This window comes from Marmota marmota, unplaced genomic scaffold, assembly GCF_001458135.2.
Source record: "Marmota marmota marmota unplaced genomic scaffold, marMar, whole genome shotgun sequence".
Lineage (NCBI taxonomy): Eukaryota > Metazoa > Chordata > Mammalia > Rodentia > Sciuridae > Marmota > Marmota marmota.
Genome location: NW_026000229.1, coordinates 2267698 through 2291834, shown reverse-complemented (window position 1 = coordinate 2291834; position 24137 = coordinate 2267698). Strand labels below are relative to the sequence as shown.

The 24137-nt window shown below is 37.4% G+C and overlaps 1 protein-coding gene across 1 annotated transcript in view; it reads right to left on the bottom strand.

Moving 5' to 3' along the window:
- Window positions 1–24137, bottom strand: part of Gabrg3 (gamma-aminobutyric acid type A receptor subunit gamma3) — a 598523-nt gene that overhangs the window by 86110 nt on the left and 488276 nt on the right. The window lies entirely within an intron of this gene.

Here is a 24137-nt window from a genome sequence, read left to right as displayed (position 1 = left end):
TCACTGGCTCTCAGCCACCACAAATCTAACTGCATGGCCCACATTCATCACACCTTTCCCCCTTTCCCAGAATTTTAGGCATCCAGATAAATCCAGGAATGATAAGTTTCATAAGGCAATCACTCCCAGATTCAAGAGATCAGCAGACTCCCAGAGCTTGATATGGTTTGGAGGTGGTACTCCACCATACCGTCACTTGGTCTCAGTGTAACAGTACTTTAAGAGGTGGGGACTCATGGGAGGTCATAGGGTATTATCCTCATGAATAGATTAATGTCTTTCTCAAGACTGGTATGTTCTCTCAAGACTGGTTAAGTCTTGGGGGAGGGAGTCAAGCTTTAAGAGGCTGGATTAGTTAGCAGGAATAGGTTGTTAATAAAAGTGTATCGTCCTGTTTCTCTCACATACATGATTCTTTCCCACACTCCCACCTCCTCTTTCTACTGTTTTTCATGATCTAAAGCAGCATGAGGACCTCACCAGAAGCTGAATAAACAGTGAGGCTATACTCTTGAACCACCAGAACTGTGCTAAATAAATCTATTTTCTTCCAAATGATCCAGCTCCAGATAATTTTTACAGCAACAGAAAACTAAGTCAGTGCTAATATGATTAGTCTCCAGTTTTGATTAGCAAACTTTGACCTATTCCAGAGAATAATTCCTATAATGTTAGTTACCCCTGGAAGCAAGATCCTGGTGCTTCTGTTGCCCTAGGCCTAGCACTGGTGACCTTCCTAGAGCTGAGGCATCAGGTTTTGTTGCTCTGCCCCATTTCTGATGGTGTTCTAGGTTTCCATGGCTTTCTAAGCCTGAACTAGACATCAGCTAACTGCCTGCTACCCTGACTACATTTCTATGTGTGGGTTCCCAACTACGAATCACACTTGGACAACACCATTCACTCTGTTTGAAAAGGCTGACTTGGTATGCATGAATCTTTTAGAAGTTCTGTCTTATCTCCAGGCTCTGCAGCTGGTTCTGCTCAACCCCTCACTCCTAGGAGCAGGCCTCAGTCCTAGTTGTTACCCAACACCCAACAGTATTGGCATTACTGGCCTTTTGCTAATCAATAGACACTGATGTCAGGATTCTGGAAGGAAGAAGTGTTTACACCATTTGTTATCCTGAACACAAAAAGCACTGGTGCACACATAATTATGCAAAAATATTAATAAGTGGTTGAACATTGCTGGTTAAACATTTGTAAAACTCTTACAATCTACTTTCTTGATTGTTTTCCCCTTTCTGCCTGACATGGTTGGCTCCTTCATTGAAACAGTGAAATGAAACACAGACATACCTCTACTTTCTGTGTGTTACCCTGTCAACATAGCAGGACACTTTATCCTAACTTGATGAGGTGCAGCTCAAGGCTCTCACACTTAGACTGAAGCATTTCTATGTAGTCATGAAACATTTTACTTGGCTATTTGCCATTGTCCTGATTGACTTAAATCCTTAATAGGCTGACATACTTAGAAAAGATACTGTATGTTACAATTCTTTTAAATTTATTTTTTTAAATAACTTTACTGAGATGTAATTCACACATTAAATGTGCACAATCTGGTGGCTTTTAATATGTTATGAGAGGTGCAACCATTATCATACTCCAAATTGGAATAGTTTTACCCCTTCAAAATCAAACTCCATTAGCAGTGACTGCATATTTCCCCACCCTACACCCACCTTGAAACTCACCTAGTCTCAGGTAATCATTAATATATTTTGTCTGTAGACTTGTCCATTCTGTTCACTTCATATAAATGGAATCATAAACACGTAATCTGTAATTGGCTTCTTTCACTTAGCTTATTGTGCTCAAGTTCACTCATCTTGTAGCATACATCAGTGCTTTGTTCTTATTTATCACCAAACATTTCATTGTATGAATATACCGTTTTTGTTTATTCACTCATCTTTGACAGACATTTTGGTGGAGTCACTCTTTCATTATTATGAATAGTGCTGTTATGAGCATTTGTGTATCAGATTCTGTGTTGCCATATGTGTTGTTATCTTGGGTATGCACGTAGGAGTAGAAATGTTGAGTCAGCCTAACTCTATGTTTAACACTTTGAGAAACTGCCAGACTGTTTTAAAAAATAGCTGCACCTTAAAATCCTACCAATGATATAGGAGGGTTCCAATTTCTTCATATTCTCTCCAACACTTCATTAATGTCTGTGTTTTTGATTATAAAATTTGTAGTGGGTGTGAGGTGAGTCTTACTGTTTTTCATTTTGCATTTCCCTAGTAACTGATAATATTGAGTATATTTTCATGGTTCTATTGGCCATATGTGTCTTCTTTTGGTGCTCAGATCTTTGGCTCATTTTAAATTAAGTTGTTTCTATATTGTTGACTTTTAAGAGTTATTTATGTATTTTTGGCTACAAGTCCTTTATTAGATATATGTTTGCAAATATTTTCTCTCATTTTCTGGCTCATCTTTTTTTTAAGCAACTGGATATTTTTATTGTGGTTATTATACATACACCCACCCACACACACACACACACACACACACACACACATATGTATATATATATTTACCATTTTAACCATTTTAAGTGCACACTTCTGTGCACTTAAAATGGTTAAAATGATAAATTTATAATACATATGTATATTAATATAATTAATTCACATTAATGCATTTATTTGACAATCTATCTTCAGGGTTCCTTTTTTTTTTAATTGACTTTATATACTGGAGAATTTCTAAGTTCACAGAAATCTAACAAAAATTACAGAGATAGCCCACACACCCCTTTCCACTATCAACTTCCTTTATCAGAGTGGTTACACTTGTTAACACATGATGAGACTACAGTGACATGTGGACTCAACCAGAGTCCATAGTTTTAGATTAGAATTCATTCTTGTTGTCTATTCTTTGGGTTTGGACAAAAGCATAATGACATGTATCCACCATTATAATATCCTACAGAGTAGTTTCACTGACCTACATGTCCTCTATGTTTCATTTATTCATCCCACCCTCCACCCTTTACCACTGGAAACCACTGGTATTTTTATTTCCTTCATAATTTTGTTTTTCTATAATATCATATAGTTGAACTCATAAGTATGAGGCTATTTCATGTTTGCTTTATTAGTAATATGTATTTAAGTTTCTTTCATATTTTTTCATGGCCTGAATGCCTATTTCTTTTAATGTTGAATAATATTCCATTTTCTGGATGTACCACATTATATTTATCTATTCACATACTTAAGGACACCTTGGTTGCTTTAAATTTGGGCAATTATGAATACAGCTGTTTTAAACATGCATGAACAAGCTTTTGTGTGGATGTAGCTGGTTTTTTGATATCCTCCTTTTCATTTTTGAAGGAAAGATTTGCCAAGAATAGAATTATTGGTTAACAGTAATTTTCTTTTGACAGTTTGAAATGTCATTTAATAGTCTTATGGCCTCCCTAGTTTCTAGGGAGAAATCTCTTGTTAATTATGTTTCAAATTACTTGTGATACATTGCTTTTGTCTTGCTGTTTTCAGTTTTTTCCTCCTTGACTTTAACATTATTAACTTGACTATGATGTATAAATATCAATCTCAAAAGTTCATTCAAGTTCCTTAAGTATCTTGGATTAACAGACTGACTGTTTTTGTCAAATTCTTGGTCATTATTTCTTCAAATAATTTTGGGCCTTCAAATAGTTTTGGACCTATTGCCCTGTTCTTGTCTGAGACTTCCATTATGTGGTTGATGATAGGCTTTATAATGTGCCACAGACAGATATGTGAGTTTCTGTGCATTTTTCTCTATTCGCTTTCCACATGGCAATTGCTTTCACTGGGCAATCTCTGTTGTCCTATCTTCAACTTTTCTGATCCTTCCTTCTGTCTTCTCAGATTGTTATTATGCTCAGCTAGTGTGTTTTCTACTTTAGACATTGTACTTTTCAATTCCAGAATTTCTATTGGGTTCTTCTAAAAGTTGTTTTTCTTTTCACTGATTTCACTTATTTTGTGAGATATTTTGTCATACTCTCATTGAATTCTTTAGACATGATTTCTTTTAGTTATTTGAGTGTATTTAAGCTAGTGGATTTAAAACTTTTTTCTAATATATCAATGTCATGGATTCATCAATGATAATATCTATTACAGGACTTTCCCCTATGTATGTGCCACATGTTTTTTTTTTGTTGTTGTTATTGTTTTCACGTTTTGTAAATATTTTGTTGTGAAGTAAACATTTTAGAAAATATATTTTGATAACTTTGATATCATATCCCTTCCTGCATTCCAGGGTATTTTGTTGTTCCTGGGGTTTGTTTATATTGTTTTTCTTCCTGCTTCTTATTTGCTAAGTGTTTATCCCAGACTGATTTTGTAGATTCTAAACTCCAATGAATGTCCACTGATTTTTGGATAATTCTATGTTTATGTTATTGCTTTTACATTATTATTCTCATTTTTAAGCCTGGGCCTATTTGATTTACCCATTGTTCATAATAATTCAGTGATCAACAAATAATCAGTCACAACTATTCCTTAAATGCTTTGTCTTTTTCTTTCAACCTTTGCCATTATCACCATCACCATCATCATCATCATCAACAATAACATCTTTATCACCATCACCACCATCATCATCCTCATCTTCATGACTATCATCGTCACCATAAGACCACCATTGTCTCATCACCATCAAAATCATCTTCATCATATTGTTGTATATTTAACTGCAATTGCAGTTCAGGAGCTCCTCCAAGGTGTTTCTGTACAGTAAGTCCCACAATTATCCTAATGACATAGGCACTGATGTCCCCATTTTATAGATATGGAAGATGAGGCACAAAGACACTGAATATGCATCTAAGGAAGAGCCAGAATAGAAAGTTTGATCTATTTCTTCACCTGCTGGTCTCATTTTTTATTCTCATTGTGATGTTCCCAATATCCATGCTCCTCAACTTATAAAGAGTTTCCTTCAAACTACATATTTTTCATAGAACACATCAGTCACTAAATCCATTTTTCTCAAAAGCAGTGAAGGGATTGTCTTCCCAAGGGCTTATGGTTTTGATCTTTGTGGAAATGCAGATAATGGTAGTTCTTTCAAAAGAACCTTACTAAGAATTGTCAGTGCTTTACAAAATAGCCAGTCAACAATATTTTCCCCAAAGACCTGGAATAAACACCTTTGTTCTTTGAAGGACATTTTATAAAACACTTCCTACTCCCAAGAAAGCTTCATAGCCAAGGATGAGCCAACCAAGGAAGAAAATGCCTTGGAGCAGAAATAGATAAACCACAGAGCCAACAAAACTGGGACTATAGAGACCTCACTTGCATGGGTCCTTCTAAAGGTCCTGGAGATTTTTGTTAGTAATTTTGAATGATTAGAGACGGATTTCCATTTTCATTTGTTTCCTCTTTCCTGGGATTTTTACTGTATTTTTGATACGCTGAACTCTAAAATTTTTGTATGAAAGTCATCCCTCATGTTTACATTCATCTTATATTATGTGTAAGTAACATTTCCTTAAAACATGCTCAGATAAATATTTCCAAAATTTGATTGCAATTATTTTATTAATTAGTAAATTTTTTGAGGCCAGATCTCACTATGCAACTCAGGCTTACCTTGAACTCCTGGCTCAAGTAATCCTCCCTGTTCCACTTTTCAAGTAGCAAGGACTACAGATACAGACCAACTCATTTTTATATTTATTTTATTAGTCATTCTGAGGTTATTTTGATCAATACTGTCCTTATTAATTGTCCATTTTTTGTGATATAAACAAATACTATGTGTCAGTTTTTTAGAGATAATGCCTGTGGTTAGAAAAATAAAGTTTTCTTATCAGCAAAGGTAATTCCTATTCTTGTGCATCAGTTTATCTGACTGGTCTCACATTGTGGGAGTATTACTGATGTTCACACCAGGAAGTATGCTCAAAGTGGAAGCACCTTCTCCTCAGTCTCACTCCCTGGCTCTGATGATGAGGAAGTTCATCTTCAGACCCTCTGTGTGGAGTCCCTAAAACAAAGCATTTTTTAAAATGTCTTGAAGCTAGAAACAATATTGAAAAATATCTAAGACATATAAGAGAAAGACTTCAACCCCTCCATATCATCTGTGTGTGTGTGTGTGTGTGTGTGTGTGTAGCTGTAACAAAAAGTTTGATATTGGGTACTTTATGAAGAAAAGAGATTTATTTAGCTCACAGTTCTGAAAGTTCAAGAGCCTGGTGCTGACATTGGCTTCTGGTGAGGCTCTTACATCAGGCAAATAGTATCACACTGTGGGAGCACGAGCAAGAGCAGTGAGCTACAAATTTTTAAGAGATCTCATGGCGAGAGAAGAAGGAAAAGAGTAAGACAAGAATCTAATCTTGCTTTTTAAACCCTCTCTCAAGGTTACCAGTTCAATCCTATGAGAGCTAGAACTCATCCCCTCAAGAAAAGCATTAAACCCTCTTAAGAACTTAATTACCTCTTACAGGCATCAACTCCAACACTACCACATTGAGTACCGAGCCTCAGAGTTTTGGTGGGGACTAGCCCTATTCAAACCTTCAGCACATACATTCTGAATTTACTTAATGATTGCCTTGAGTTTTTATTAAAATTAAGGTATATTATTTCTAACCATTATTTGACACACATCATGAGATATAACCTAATATTTAAATTATAATTTTGTGAATAATATTCTCTAAAGTATACCAGAAAAATCTCAATCCTAGTCATAATCATAGATCATTTTGGAAACCTAGTAAATCTTATTTCTCACCTGACTTGTTTTAGTTGCCTATGGTGAAAACATGGAAATCATTTCTTGTTTCTTAAACAATAATGAAATGTGCAAAATTAGATATTAGAAAGAAGAAAAATAACAACTGGCCAACTAGCTTTTTCTATCAAATATTTCACAGATTAAATAAAAATATCACTGATTTATGAGCCAGGTATTTGCAGTTTCAGTGACTGGTGAAAATCTGTCAGAAAGCTCACAGTCTCCTTCTTTAATACAATCAGAGTCAACAAACAACACCATTTCAAGATGAGATAGCATTTTCCCTCGTAAAACATCTCACTTTGCTGATTCTAATTCTCTAAGACAGGATTATTTCTCTCCCTTTCCATATTTTCAAATTTTCTTTCAAAACAATCTAGGTTTTACAGAAGAAAAATAAAAGGTTAAGAAAAGAGGACATGTGAGAGAAAACACCAGGCTCCAGTGCTGTGCAGGGAATTCTACCAAACCTTGAACAATCAGATGCTGTTGGTGCTGTTTCACCAGTCTAGAGAGCAGTATATGTAGGAAATCTACCTAATTACATTTTTGTACAGTGAGTATAACAATTATATACAGCCTGATAATCAAGGCACAAGAGAAGCAATCTCACTTGCAAATGTTGATGCAAAATCTTACATGAAATGTTAGTTAATAGAATCCATCAGCACATTATTTTAAATACATTGCAGCCTAGTTGGATTTGTGCAGGAATGAAAGAGGAAAAATTAATGAATATGACCTATTATACATTCATTTCCATTGAAAGTAAAAGGCATTTGATAAAATGCAGTATACATTTATGTTAAGAACACTCAATAAGCTAGAAATTAAAGGATATTTTATATGTAGGTAGGTAAATTGATATGTAGATTTTCTAAAAGCCAATAATTTAATGCAAGAATTTTCTTTTTTAAAATTTTAAACAATTTAATTATCCATTATCTCTTGTTATATCATTATTTGAGATGTATTATTCAACAGACTCCCAGAAAAATAAATAAATAAAAAACTAGAGTCATACAAATTAGAAAGATATGTATCCAGATAACAAAGAAAGAATTAATGGGATGATTAGAACAAATAATTTGTCATAAAATATCTTGTATAAACTTAACAAAATGTGCAAACTTTGTAAAAGAAAGTCCATAAATTACTATTGTGCCAAAAATAGATTGAATAAAGGGAGAGACCATGATCTTGTATAGGGAGATTCAACAACATAAAGATGTTGATTCTTGCCAAGTAAAATTAGAAATTCAATGTGAACCTGATTGCAAGACTGTTAGTTTTTTTTTTCTTTTTCTTGATTGATTGTTCTTCCAAATAAAATTTATAATCAATTTGTCCAGTAAATCAATCAAGAATAGCCAGGAGAAGTTCAATCCTAAGATAGCTTCTCTCATTAAATATTATGAAGACTTTGCCCTAAATACAAGTGTGCATCCATGTGTCTATCCTGCTTCATTGCACATTCTCTTGGATTTAGCTCATGATGAAGGCAGTAAATTAACTTAGTAGGAGGAAGAGGAAGTTTACGATCAGGGGAAGCCATATGAGAAAAAGATAAATTTGGATCTATCTCTATACCATATGCCAGAATAAATTTCAAATGGATTAGAGATCTAAATAGAGAGAGGGAGAGGGAAAGAGAGAGAAAGAGACAGACACACAGCCGCTAAGATGGGGACATATGAATGAATTTCTTCATAATGCTGAACTTGAAATTTTTTTTCTAATGATGATTCCAAATCTAGAAGCAATTGAAAATATCTTTGTAAAATTGCAGCTTGAAAAATGATTTTGAAAGTAACATGGTAATAAATAAATAAATAAAGTGACCCTGCAAGGAAAATAAAACTGACAACAAAGTAGGGAAAATACACTTAATGGAAAATAGATTAATTACATTAATGAATAATACAAATATAAGAAAAAAATAAGATAAAAAATCCAGAGGGAAAATGAATAAGTAAAAACTATGAACAAATAGTTAACAGAGGAGAAAATATAAATGGATCATAAGCTGATAAAAAAAAAAGGCACCCAAGTTCAATCTTAACAAGAAAAAATGTATGTGGAAGGTACCTGGTGCAATCAAATTATACTGAAATTTGATAAGTAAAAGAAGAGAATTAAGTATTTTCTCCTCTTTCAAATATGGGCTGAATTCCAGACTAAATAAATACTTATGTGGGAAAGTCTGTTTGTTGGCAGTTCTGGGGATCTAACTCAGGGCTTTACATACAGCAGGAAAGCACTCTGGTGCTGTCCTGCACCCCTAGTCCTGAAGCTTCCCCCCTCCTCCAGCTTTTTTAAATAGACAAACTACTAACAAAAACTGCTAACAAATGAAGGAAGAAAAATACCATTAAGATACACCCACGTGGCACCATCTGTTGGATCTGGGAGCCCAGAGGAAAAGGGCTGATACCCTTGAATTGTCTGTCTTCACATCACTAATGCAGCACAACCATGTCCCTTCTCTCATGAGGAAATAGAAATCACATGGGACTGTGGAACCTGCAACTACTAGGACTCTACAGTTAACCACCGCTGTACAGGAAATAGGAGGGATAGAGGAACACCTTCCATGACATCACAAGAGTGTAGTCAACCATCTAGGGTATGGGAGACTCCACAGGCACAAAGAGTCCTAGTTTCTATTCCAAATAAATAGAAGGATCTCTTATTGATAAAAAGGAATGGGAGAAATATCAACCAAATGCAATGTGTAGACTTCAGTTGATAAGGATTCAAACAAGCCAATTATAAAAAGGAAAAATGGAGCTGGTTGAGGTGGCACAAGCCTGTTATCACAGCAGCTCAGGAAGCTGAGGCAGGAGGATTGTGAGTTCAAAGCCAGCCTCAGCAACTTAGGGAGGCCCTAAGCAATTTAGTAAGACCCTGTCTGTAAATAAAACATAGAAAAGGGCTGAGGATGTGTGTGGCTCAATGGTTAAGTACCCCTGGGTTCAATCTCTGGTACCAGAAAAAAGAAAAGAAAGGTGGGAGGGGGGGAGATAAATTGTGTCTGGGTTGAGTGCTTCCAAGACATTAAGGAAACTGTATTCATTTTGGGTGATAACAACATTGGATTTATAGAAGCTCATATCTTTAGAGATTCCTAATGAAGTATATACAGGAGAGTCCATAGACTATCTAATACTTACTTTTAAAGTATGCTTTACAAACATGAGAAGATGCTTTACAAACATGAAACTAAAACAGTAAAAACTGATGTGCCAGTAACTACTGGCATACTAGGTTTCATTACATTGTTTAATCAATTAAACTAAAGCCTAGGGGTCAGGGTTGGGGCTCAGTGGTAGAGAACTTGCCTAGCATGCCTGAGGCACTGGGTTCAATCCCTGGCACCACATTAAAAAAAAATGTGTCCATCTACAACTAAAAAATATTAAAAAAAAAAAAAACCTTAAAGCCTATATTTAGTCAGTTAAATAGCTTTTTTGAAGTTCAAAAGATTTATTAAAATAAAAGTTGGTGTGTATGCCCAAAATAGCAATACTAGCAATCCTAGGCCCTAGATTCAAACTCTCATTTCCTTGCATGCCCTGAGAGTTTGGATACATAGTACTGGATTCAATTCCCAGTACTATGAAAAGCAAAAAAGATCCTTCTTTAAATCTCTTTATTCAGAGAGTTCTTAACTCAATGTAGTCCATCATTCAATGGTTCTTTATTACCAAATAAGAACACTGAGCTGGAGTTTACAATTAATTTAGTTTCAGCTTATGGCTTATCTGGTTTGTAGATATTAGAAAATCCACTTAATATTTTGGATATATATATATATATATATATATATATATATATATATATATATATATATATTATATGCAATATATATAATTTATATTATATATATTATGTTATGTATAATATATAATAAGTGGTGGTTTAAAACAATATTTTTGAAACACTGTGCCTATGGAATTACTTTAGTGTATCATGTTCAGCATTTTTAAGTAAAATAGAACTAAAAATAACATCAGAAGGCACTTGCACTGTCTCATTAAATATTATTTTGTATTATTTTCAGCGTGTGCATATATGTGTCCTTGTTTTGAAATGGAAAATGCTTATTTTCCAGGGAGACTCAGGATGAAAAATGTGAAAGCTACTATCTAGAGGCTAATTTACAAATCCAGCACTTCCAAAGTAGAGGATAAATGAGAGAGGCCAGAGGTAAACTGGGATGAGGGGTAAGAGCAGCAAAGTTGTGGTCACACATCCTTATTCAGAGCAGTGAATACAAGAATCCACCCAGATTCACCAAATAATTTGAGCTTTCAAAAAAAGAAAAGCAGAAATCTGGAGTGCTGTAAAAAATCTCCCAGATTTTAAGCATTGGCAAAGAGTTCATTTTTTTATTTTAAATTAAACACAGAATGTCTATGGGATGAATGTTGTACTGTGGGACATTGGAAAACACAAAGCAAAGGTCTGCAAATTGTGTTTCCCAGGGTGGGGGAAGATAATAGTCAGCCACAGACTTTGGGCTTTTATTCTCTTTCTTTTTACTTTTCAGGGTTTCATAGCTTTAAAAATGTGGAAAAGCAGGTTTATATGTGATTATACCTCACTCTCTCTAATGGTTCTCAGGAGAGTGTCATTGATCTCATCAAATGAGAGTTAAAATGGGCTTGGAGGAGGCGGGCAGGTGCAAGTGTGCACTGTGATCTGCTCCCCACCCTCCACATGACCCATCAAACACCATTTGTTCCTTCCTCGTTAGTGCATCCTGGGAGGACACTAGTGTTCTGCACCTGTGTGTGTGTGTGTTTGTGTGTGTGTGTGTGTGTGAGAGAGATCCCTATATCCTTGGAGTATTTCACCTCCTTGCTAGTTATAAAAACCGTGTCATGTTTCAAACAGTGCACAGGTGTAAAATGCAAACACTTCCGAATAGTGAAAGAGTCCCCAACTCAACTTCACCTGGCTGCATTCACAAATGGCCACAGTCGCATGGCTCCACTCCCCTAGATAAAGTGCTTGATAGACAATGTGGAAAGAATCAGTGTGGTTTGGATATCTTGTTTTTGAAAATTTTGTGACGGTCTTTCCAGGGATGTTGGAAGGGAGTTTAAACTTTCATCTTCAGTCATCTGCCTCTGGCTGTTGAAATTAGGATCCATTCTCCAGTTACAGTAGCAAACAACACAAACAATTACACAGAAAAATCCACACCGTTTGAATTCTGATTGAAATATCTTAAATACCAAATAAATTATGGAAGAACACTGTTTTGATTTGGATGTAAAATGTCCCCTCCCCCTGCAGAGCCATGCGCTAAAGGCTTAGTCTGGAGTCTGTGGTGTTACTGGGAAGTGGTGAAAATGTTAGGATGACAAAATTTTAGGAGGTGGATCTAGTTGAAAAAGGTGAGCATGGGGGGATGCCTTGAAGATATATTTTCCCCAGGACCTTTCATCGCTCTCTCTTGCTGCTTCCCTGCTGCCCTGAGGTGAACAGCTGTACTCCACCATGATCTTTGGGCCCCCATCTTCTTCCTCATCACAGACCTAGAAACAACACAGCCAACGAATCATGGGCTGAGATCTCTGAAATTATGGGCCAAAATAAATATTTCCTCCTTTAAGCCGAGTTTCTTAGGTATTTTGTCAGAGCCGTAAAAAGTTAACACGGAAAGACATCTTTGCAATATCAGTTTTGTTTTCTTTTTTTCCCTTTCAGGTATATGTGCCTCTCTTGAAGAACTTGAGTCATTCAAATAGTTCAAATAGTTTTCTTCATATGTATCTTGTGCCTTTAATATTAAAAATGTCCTTAGAATATATCAGTGCATTTTTGCTCTCCTTTTTTTTGTGTCTATGTAAATAGGTGCTATTCATTTACATTTTTGCATAGATATTGATGATGCAAATAAAAATCATTAAACTTTACAAATTTATTGTGAATCAAGCCTACTTCAAAACTCATATTATTTCTAGTAATTTTGAGCATTTCAGATTATTTGTTCAAAATATAAAATCATATCATCAGGAAATAATGATACTATTGATCTTTCCAGTATTTACGGTAGGTATTTATTTTCACTTCCTTCATGTGTCACTGAAGCAGTGTCAACATTCCTTGTGTCCATCATGTGTCTGGTATCTAGTGTCTCTCCCTTTAATACACACTTAACATTTTTATTGAAATATGCTACGGGTTCATGTTTTTACATTTTCAATAACAAATTATTTTAAAAGCTTTTCTAATGTTGCACAATCATCACATTTCTGGAGGAAATTCTAATCTGCTGGATTTTGCCATTGTTTAAAATAAATTGCTGCATTAGGTGTGCTAGTACATTATTAGAATCTTTCAGGTTTTACAGGACATTAGATTACGGTGTGCCATAATTTTCACATTTGATTTTAAAGGTTATTTTGAAATTCTCCATATCATGTAATAGCAGAAGTTAACATTGGAATAAAACACATTATTCCAATGTTATAATTTTAATTAAAATAACAGTTTTCTTAAAAGTTTGATAGAATTAATTAATTAATTAGTGATGCCATATATAGTTGGAACATTAAATCAATAACTTTTTATTGGAAAAAAACCTGCACATAGGAAAAGAAAACATGTTAAAAGTACTCAGCTTGATGATTTACAAAATTTAATATGCTCATATACCAAATACTGTAGTCAGGAAGTACAATATTGCAGATTCCAAAGGTTCCTCATCTTCCCTGACCCCCTCATGACTACCTCAGCCAAAACAACAACAAAATCTATATTCTTCAGCACATTAACTGTCCTTACTGTGATATAGGAATTCCTCCCTCTTCCTCCCAATCACACTCCATGGCAATGATAACCAACCTCTCAGTGCCTCTCAGCTCTGACTACTCTTGTGCTGTGGTTGGATATGGTTTGCTGCTATAACTCATAGTGGGGTGCAATTTCTCAATTGGCAGAGTCATGTTTTAGTGGGGTTGAAGCTTCATGAATAGTCTACTGTCATCTCATGAAAGTGAGCTTCTCTACCTCATAGGACAGTATTCATTATATTGAGAGAAACAAGGTTGTTCCCCATATTTTCTGTCTTCCATAAGTGTTTCCTTGCCCCTTCATTTTCTGCCATGAATTTAAATAGCATAAGGCTCTCATCAGATGTGGCCTCCCAATCTTGACCTTCCCTGCCTCCAGGACTATGAGCTAAATAAAACTTTTTCTTTATAAATTTCCAAGTCTGAGGTATTCTGTTATAGCAACAAAAACAGATTAAAACATCTTGTCAGATCCAAGGCCATCTTAAGCCCCAGGAGCTCCTTATGCACCTGCTTAATCCCTTCCTCACTGCAAGGATCATCAACACCTGAGCCTTTAAACCCACTTACTGTCCCATTATGGCACAGAACATTGCAAGCCATAGAAATCCTCAGGAACCCCTCTAATGACTCCTTTGTACAAACTGTGACCAACATTCTGACTTTCAACACCACTGGTTAATTTTCCATGTTTTTGCTCTTTGAAAGAAAGGAGTGAGTCATATGTTCACCACTGTGTCTGGCTTCTTCTTGGTACTTTTTAGAAAAGCATTTCTTCGTAAACCATTATTTTTTTCTTCAGTGATTGGTCTATCAGTGTTTTCTGATTTGGGGTTAACTTGGAACATTTATTTCTTGGAAGAAAACCATGCATGGTTCCCCCATTTTCAAATACATTGTTCTGTTTCTCAAGTATAGGTTTTAAAATAAGTATCTCTTATGTTTTCTCCCACAATTTCAGATATTCCTGATTTTTTGTTTATTTGTTTTGATTGGTTTTGTTTTCTTTTTATTTTTCTGTCTGATGGGTAGAGATTTGTCTCTTTTATTCAGTTTTCTTCCAAACTCAGAGTTTTGGTTTATTTGTTGCTCTGTTTGTTTACATTTCATTAGGTACCTGGATCCACCCCACATGTTTCAAAAAACCACAGGGGACATGGTAAAGTCCCTGCTGTCTTGGCCATCTATTATATGGGGCACAGCACAACAGAGAGTGGTCAGTTTAGAGAGGGCTGAAGGAGGGTAAGGGGTTGCGGAGCAATGGGCAAGACTGGGGCTTAAAAATGATTTGAAGATCTCTTTGAAAATAGACTTGAAGGAGGTGGTGAGAAACTAATATGACTCCATTTTTGAGAAACCAGCCTCTACCTCAGAGCAAAGCCTGTCCAAGGAAGGGGGCGTGACCCTTGTCCTTGGAAAAACCCACAGAGCACTCCTAAGCACATACCCATCCTGCTGAGTTGTTTGTCTGTAAATAACAGGAGAGGTCTGAGGGGCCTGGTGTCCCTGACTCAGATAGGCTAGGTGAGGACCCATAGCAACCCCCCTAGCAACCTCCAATCAGCATGAGACAGGGAAAATACCTGGGATGCCAGATGACCCCCAAGTAGTTTATGGTGGTTGATAACATGTTGGGAAACCATGTAGTTTAGCATGAACACCCCTCGTTGCTTAAACCAATCAGTTCAAATGAATCCTTGTCTTGTATTAACCAATCACCCCTACCCAAATTGTTCCCGCCATTGAATGTGCTAATCAATGTTAAGAGTTGTTGTTTGATTTTCCCGCGGTATGGACTGTTGTGATGCATAGAGTATCCCCCCAAAACCTATAAAATCTCACTGAACAAAGGACTCACTCCCTGGGACCGCTGGAGGAAAACTAAAGGGGAGGCAGATATCAATCTGTGAGCAGAGCAGGTTGAGGTGCTTTAGAAAGAACAGGAAAGACCACATGACTAGGAAGGATCAAGGAAGAGAAAGAATTAAGACACATGACTGAGGAAGCTGGAACTGGTTCACCAACCTGGCAAAAGAATCACCTATGATCATGGAAATAAAATCGAAAACAACCGAGGTTCGCGTTCCTCATGAGATTGGCAAAATGCTTAAAAATATCATGAAAACAGGCATCAAAATATTCAGTGTTGGTGAAAGTAGTGAAAAATACATCTTTTATGCACTTTTTTTTTTATACTATTACAGGTTGAGCATCCCCAATACAAAAATTTGAAATCTGAAATGTTCCAAAATCAGGTGCACTAGCTGACCCTAGCTGGAAGGTCATGTGGGCTGACATCAGGGCTCAGGAACTCAGCAGATGTGAGATGCCAAGGAGGGGAAAAGAAAACAAGGCACTCCTGTGGGTGGGTGGGGGGCAACTTTGGGACAGCCCCCTTTTCTCAACAGGAGAACAGCATTTCTGAAAGACAACAGTTGTTCAAGCTATCAAAATTTACATCTAAAAACTGTTGTGGCAGAAGTCAAGAAACACCAGCTTTTGAGATTCATGAGTGGGTGCTGAAGGGGAAGGATTTTTTTTTTTACCCTTGAAATATTTTAAAATGTTTATTTGACACAAAATTGTACATATTTATGGGGCACAGTGTGATATTTCATGCCATTATTTTTCAGTGGTCAAAGCAGGGTAATTAGTATATACATCACTTCATTTATCATTTCTTTGTGTCAATTGCTAGCTATTGTGAAATGCACAATAAATTGTTGTCAACCACAATAAATTGTTATCCTGCTGTGTTGGAGAACATTGGAAACTATTCCTCCTAACCAATTTCACCCTGTATTCATTAACCATTCTCTCTTCACCCTTCCCCTTTCACACCTTTCCCAGGCTCTGTAAACTACAACTAACTATTTATAAGAGATCAATTTATTAAGCTTCCACGTATAAGTGAGAACATGCAGTATTTGTCTTTCTATGTCTGGCTTATTTTACTTCACCTAATGTATTCTTGGTTCATCCATGTCACTACCAATGCTGGAATTTCACTTTTTATGGCTAAATTATATTCCATTTTTGTGTGTATGCTACAAAATCACATTTTATTTATCCTTTCATTCAGTGATGGAAAGTTGGGTTGATATTATATCTTGACTATTGTGGATAGTGCTGCAATAAATGTGAGAGAGTGGATATCTTCTTGACATACTGATTTTTTAATCCTTTGGATACATACCCAGTAGTGGTATTAATGGATCATATGGTAGTTCAATTTTTAATTTTTCGAGGAATCTGTTTTACACAATGGCTGTACTAATTTTTATCCCCACCAACACTGTATAAAAGTTAAAAAGGAAGTATTTTTTGGAATACATAGAGCAGGAAGAAAGTTTTATAGAAGAAGATGTTGTAAGAATTCAGCAATGATGATAGGAAGGTTGGGGTATGGAACACTGTAACTAGAGAGGAAGACACAGATTCATGCTAGAAAGAGGACAAAGACATACAAAAAACCTGCTCAGGAGACGACTGTCATTGCAACCTTTTGAAGAGCCACTCTTACATGTCCAGTGCTATGTGAGCCAAGGGGACAATATAAAGAAATCTGGATAGAATAAGCTAACATCATGGCTCCCCTTGCTGTAAGCAATTTGCATCTATTTGGTGTACATAAAAAAACAATTGCCTCTGGGAAATAAGCCTGGATCATTTTTCTTTTGGTTATCTTTTGTCAGAGGTATAAAGAGAAAGTTTTCAGTTTCCAGAGACTTCCTTAAGAGGCACATTTTATTGCCAACCAATCTCTGATCCAAAGGAGCCACCAAGCATTGATTGCTTCTCAGTCAGATAATGAGATTGAGCTTGCATTTCCTCAAATCATGAGCCAGCTGTGGAATACCTCTGCAGACTTGATGAGCGTGTGAATGGGGATACAATTTCAGGGAAAGATGATTACATTCCCAGTAACCAGAATTCTATTAAATTAAACCATTTTGACTATTTCAATCAGGGTGAGAATTGGCTATACAAATATGTGTCACCTGTCAGAAGGTTCTATTGTTAAATGGCCTTGCATTTCCTTCCCCTAAATTGTAATGAAGATAAACAGCATAAATGGCAATAAGATCCACAAGGCTGGAATGATGTCATATTACATGTCATTTAGCTGCATTTGAAGAATGGGAGAGACACTTCTCCTAAAAGCTGCCTTTTAGCAGATTCATTACAATCTGTATTGGCTTTCTATGGCCATGTGGCCAGAATATGTGCACGCTTTGTGTGCTCCAGCATCCAAGGTGTGTGCACAGCTCATAGGGAATGAGATAGGCTGGGGATCAAAAAGAGAAGACCCTGGGGTGGGAGGTTCCGGCAACATTTCTGCACTAATCCATTGTTCAAGACAAGGGAACAAAAGCAGGCCGCCAAAAGCCTCCTCTTCTAGGCTGTACCAATAATGATGACACATAGGAAACCCCAAAGTCCTGGACTCTTTGATGGTCAAGAGTTAGTGGAACCCACCAGTGGAAAATTGAAGTTTTCTGACAGTGCTTAAGAGTCATCACTCGGGCATCTTGATAGCTGTTCTTTTTCACTTAGAGCTGCTTGTCAGCCAGAGGCCGAGAAAGAAATGTGTACTGCTTATGCCACTGACCAGAAAATACCAATGAGCAGCAATAGGACAGGTCAGAGAGGAAGGCTCCACCAGAAACCTACATGGCTGCAGACCTGAAGTTGGCAGGGCTGCTATTGAAGGGCTAATCCTGGCTAATCTCCCTTAAATATAGGCCAGTGAATGTGTCTATATATGATTGCATATTTTGCTCTGCCAGAAATAAATCTCTTTATTTAAAATCTGGCCCCATTGCTACCTTAAACTACTATTTTTTCCCAAGAAAGAAATGTGTCCAAGGAGATTGTCAGGGACAAAAATCAAGAGGAATACAGGGAAATGGAACAGAGAACCAATGAATTGGACGGAGATCTAAACATAATGTCAATACAAAGGCAAAAAGCAGAATTCCAAATGGTAACTGATGACCTAGTTAGTCAAGATATCTGCTGAGCCTCCTGCCTATGGGATGCAATTATAAAGAAAATATAATTCTGTGGCTTGAATCTGTCTTCCAGAAAGCATGTACTGAAAATTTAATCCCCAGTGCAACAGGTAGGGAGGTGGGGCATAATGGGAGATGTCCAGGTCATGACATCAGGGTCATGGATTAGTGACAATTATAAAAGAGCTGGAGGCTGCAAGTCTGATTGCTTGCTCTCGTTCTCTCATCCCTTTAAAAAGCCACTCTTACAGACCCTTCTGACATGGTATGATGCAACAAGAAGACACTCACCAGACGCCTGAGGATGTTGGACTTGTCATCTTCCATAACCACCCTTTCTCTCCAACACTCAAACATTTCTACACTGGGCACTTGTAAGAACATGGGCTGTTCTGCGGCTTTATGTTCACCTCCAGACCAATCCAAAGTCAAACTGTGGCCTCTAATGAGCCCTGTGACTCTGTGGCCTTTACTACCACATACCCCAGGGATACCAAGGGCTGCTCAAGAGGGAGAAGGAACATCTTCAGGTTTCTCCTCTTTGTTTCTACCTCATCCCTCACCCTCACTCATGTCCTTCTGAGGTCCACAGGGTAAGAGGGGATAGAAAGAGTAGGAGCACCTGTGGGGCTAGAAGGACTCTGTTTGTACCTAGGCCTTGAGTTCATCTTTCACCTGGCAGCAGAAAGTGTCCCCTCTCCTGTTGCCGCAGGTACCTGGAAGCCCCCATGCAGATGTCAGGCTCCTCCTGATCCAGGCATCCAGGGAGGCCCTCATCAAGAATTACCTCTGGGGTCCATGAGTGCCTGTGATCCAGAAGACTGGAATGATACACCTTTTCTCCCTGCTCTGGACCCCTGCAGTCTCCAATTTCCAGAGCATGCTTGTCAAATTGCCCATTTTGGCTAGACGTTGGGGAAGCATTCTCCCTCTTTTGTGCAGGGGGAGGGGAAGGGATCCTTAACCTCTGCATTCTTGACCTACCAATGCATTCTGAGTCTTTCCTTGTAAAGTGGGAGCTGAATTAAAGGGGAGCCAAATAAGTATCACAATCTCTTTGCAGGTCTTGAGGAGGCAGTCCAGTGCTTTTCTGTGGCATATGAAGGTTCTCACAAGACCCCTGAAGGATGCCAGGAATTCACTTCATCTTCAGTTAAACCATGCAGGTCACAAATTATGCTCAGGGCTTAGTCATTGACTCAGTATTTTCACAGACAATTTTTCATCCATAGGTGTTATTACCAACTGTTTTCCTATAGTACTTGAAGTCTATGGAGAACAACAGCTGTCATGGGAATGATAAACCTTGAGGTTTGGGTTTATAACTATCCAGAGCAGTAGATATGATAGCCCAGGAACAAGCAGGCAGGCAGGGAGGAGGGCACCAGGGGGCCCAACAGCAGGTTAGGAGCTGTTACACTGAGTAAGAAAACTCAGTGGTTTGCAAGATCAAGAGATGATGCAGAACCAGCCATTAAGACAAGGTGGTAAAGGTTAGGGCAGCTGGAGTTGAGGGTAGGAGCTCAATCACAGTGAAATAAGGGTGGGCCCCAGGTATCATTGGGTATGGTGGGCCAATGTAGGTGCTGTGGCTCCTCATGGCAGGCTTCTTCAAATACCAGTGTCTATTATGAGGCTTTTCCTATAGTCTGAGACACTTACAGAGCAGGAACAGTGAAGGGAGCCCCACTGGTCCCAGAACTGGAGAGGGAGCGCATCAGATGAGGTTCACACACTGTCACACACAGTAACACACCAACCCACTCACCCATACCCACTGAACACACACACATACACACACACTGCACACAGAGACATTCCTGCACACATATCACATTCACACATTACATAAAGCAGCACTCATACCACACACACGCAGACATACCCTCCACAGACACACCTACACTATACTGAAACACAGAGAAAACACACATCACATGCCATACACACACACAAACACATACACACACAAATACCATAAACACATATTCACACCGCACACAGACACAACTCCACACACACACAGCAGACACAGACACTGACAACCTCACACACAGCAACACACCACATATATACTACACACACATACTCAGCCATATTTGCATGCATACAAACACCACACACACACACACACACACACACAAACACACACAGAGCCCTAATATACACAAATAGTAGATTAAAAGAAGGAAAGTACAAAGGCTAAAGAATGTTTTCCAGCTGTTGAAGCTGATTTAGACCCTGGACTGCTTATCAGCTCCACATTCTGCCAGTCCACGTGATGGCGATAACCAGAAACATTAGCAGTCTATCACCTCATAAGACCTTACAAATTTAAGATTCTGTTAAGGTAAAAAGGCTCCAATGAAAAGAAAATTATCTTTAGATAGTTTCAGGCCTCAGGAAAAGCATTATTAAAATGATAATGGAAAATGTTTACTGAACTACCTTAAGAGGCACTAAATGGGAATGATGCCTATGTTTATTGAAGTCAAAAAGAATGTTCCAGAGCTAACTGCCTGCAGGGAGAGAGAACAGATTCATAATGACCAGGTAACATTCCAGGCGCTATGGTTAATACAAGATTCAATACAGAATTGGCTGAACACATAATAGCTCCCTGCAGGGGCTACTGTTTAAGATTTTCCACTTTGTCCACAAGACACTAAAGCTTCTTTGCAGAGACAAAAATGAGCACTTTTCTAGGTGTGGACAAAGATGATTGCTAAGGACCGAAACAATGAACAAAGTGCAGATCCTAATACAAGTCACTTGGCTCCTAGGGTCTGAGTGTTCCAAACTACGCTATGAGGTTTGATGGGTGGGGTTCACATTTCTGAATGCTTCCCAAGTGAAAGAGATGCCATTACATCAGAGGTGCCAGATATCTGGATGGTGGCAGGATGTTTTAGCTATGAGAGGCCCTGGATCATTCATTGGGCGATGTTGCTCAATTTGCTTAAGAAATATTAAAATCAACATCATCAGTGTGATCAGTTATCCTTCCACCACATTCTTCAACTTAAAAACAAAGCTGTTAGAAATCCATGAATCAACTTTTCTGTATTATTTACTATTTTTACTTTCTGGCATTTTAACAAATACCTGAGCTAAACAACTTATAAAGAGAAAAAGGGTTATTTGGCTCCACAGTTATGGAATTTCTAGTCTATGATCAGGTGTCCTCCTTGTTTTTAGGTCTCTGATGTGGGGGTAGCACACTCTAGCAGATATGTGGCAGAATAAAGCCACTCACCTCATGGCTGGGAAGCAAGAGAAAGAGGGATAGAGAGGAAGAACGGGGCTGGAGTCCCACTATCCCCTTGAAGGACATGTGCACAATGACCTGAAGACCTCCCCACTAGGCCCCACCTCTCAAAGGTTCCACCACCTCGCAATAGTGCCATGGGCCAGGGGCCAGGTCCTTAACACAGGACCTTTGGGGGGACACTTATCCAAACCATTGATACTGCCAGGAGAGCCTTGCCAGGATCTAGATAAGGCAGGCCCTTGTGTCACGACATGACTTTCCTTCTCTTTCTTTTTATTTTTTTTAAAAAATACATTTATTAGTTGTAGTTGGACACCATATGTTTATTTTTTTAAAATTTATTTTTATGTGGTGCTGAGATCAAACCCAGTGTCTCATATGTGCTAGGGGAGTGCTCTACCACTGAGCCACAACCCCAGCCCTCATCCTGTTTCTTTGCAGACACAGTAACAGGCTGCAGAATCTCCGTAGGTCCACATCATACCACACATGTTTCAATTTTCTGAAGTGCTTAAAACATGGTAAATAATTTCTGTGAATATCTTAAAGGCATGCCAAAAGCCTTGTCTTTATGATAGAAACAATGGGGGCATATACAGGCACATACTCAAATTGATTTTGTGAAGAGTATTTTTCCCTCTAATTTCTGCATGAACCTATTTAGTGTAGCAGCTAACTTTGTAGACCTGAGTTTCTGTATGGACTTTAAAAAGACTGTAGAATTCTCTAGCTTTAAGAGGACCATAAAGGGAAATACATAGGCATATCTAAGAAACAGAGGAAAGGAAAGGAATCACTGGAGATGAGAACAGCCATGTGAAACAAGGAAAGAGGAAGGAGGGCTTAAGATCACTTAAAATCCTTTGGTATCCCACTCCTTGGTATATATCCAAAGGATTTAAAATCTTAATGCTATAATAACACATCCATATCAATGTTTATAGCAGCACAATTCACAATAGCTAAGTTATGGAGTCAACCTAGGTATCCTTCCACCGCTGAATGGATAAAGAAAATGTGATATATACATAATGGAATATTACTCCGCTATAAAATGACATTATGATACTCACTTGCCAACAAATGGATGGATCTGGAGACTATCCTGCTAAATGCAACAAGCCAATTCTCAAAAACCAAAGGTTGAATGTTTTCTCTGATATGTGAAAGTTAACTCCCAATAAAAGTTAATTGGTGTGAACAAAGGGAATTTATGAAGGGAAGGGAGAAGGATAAGGAAAGAAAAAGACAGTGGAATGAATCTGACATAACTTTCCTATGTACAAATATGAAAACACCACAGTGAATCTCACCAACATACTCATCAACAAAAAATTAATGAAAAAAAAAATAACTATGCGTAAGTGGCAGAAAGATCAACAAAGGGAAGGGAGGAGGGATAGAGGGAAGAAAGTGGAAGGAAAGGTATTGAGGACTGAATTAGAAATAAGATATATTTCATGCTTTTATAAATATGTCAAAATGGTTTCTACTGTCATGTATAACTAAAAAGAACCAATAAAAAGAAAAAATATGTATAAAATATCACCATAAACAAAAGACAAACATTTGAGGAGATATATATGATCATCCTGACTTAAAAATTATACAATGTATAGATGTATTAAAACATTACATAATACCAAATTCATGTGTATAATTTTATATGTTTATGTGCCAGTTTATAAATAAATTTTAAAAAAGAATAAGATCATTGTCATCATCCCCTGGGACGGATATATGGCCTGGATGAGGGGCATCAAAACACAGTTAAATGGGGAGAATTAGTTCTGTTTTCTGTAGCACAGGAGGGCAACTTTTGGTTACAACCGAATGTGACACATTTAAAGATAATTAAAACAGAGGAGTATGCTGATCAAACACACAGGAATTATCACTGTTTGAGGAGATGGAAGTGTTTATTATCCCAATTGATCACTAAACATTGTATACATGTAGTGAATTATCACACTGTAAACCACAAAGAGGTACAGATATTATGTCTCAATAAACAAATAAGAAATTTTAAAAATCCTTTGAGGGAATCTGTGAGATTTCAAAGGTAACTGAGGCTACTAAATGACCAGATTTTAACTTCAGGATACATTTCATTGTTCCACTTCCAGATACACAAATGACATGTATATTTATGTTTCTCTAGCTTTATTGAGATACAGTTGACAAAAAGTATGTATATTTAGGGTATAGAAATGACATTTTCATATAGCAGTACACTATGAAATTATTTCCATCCTCAAACAAATT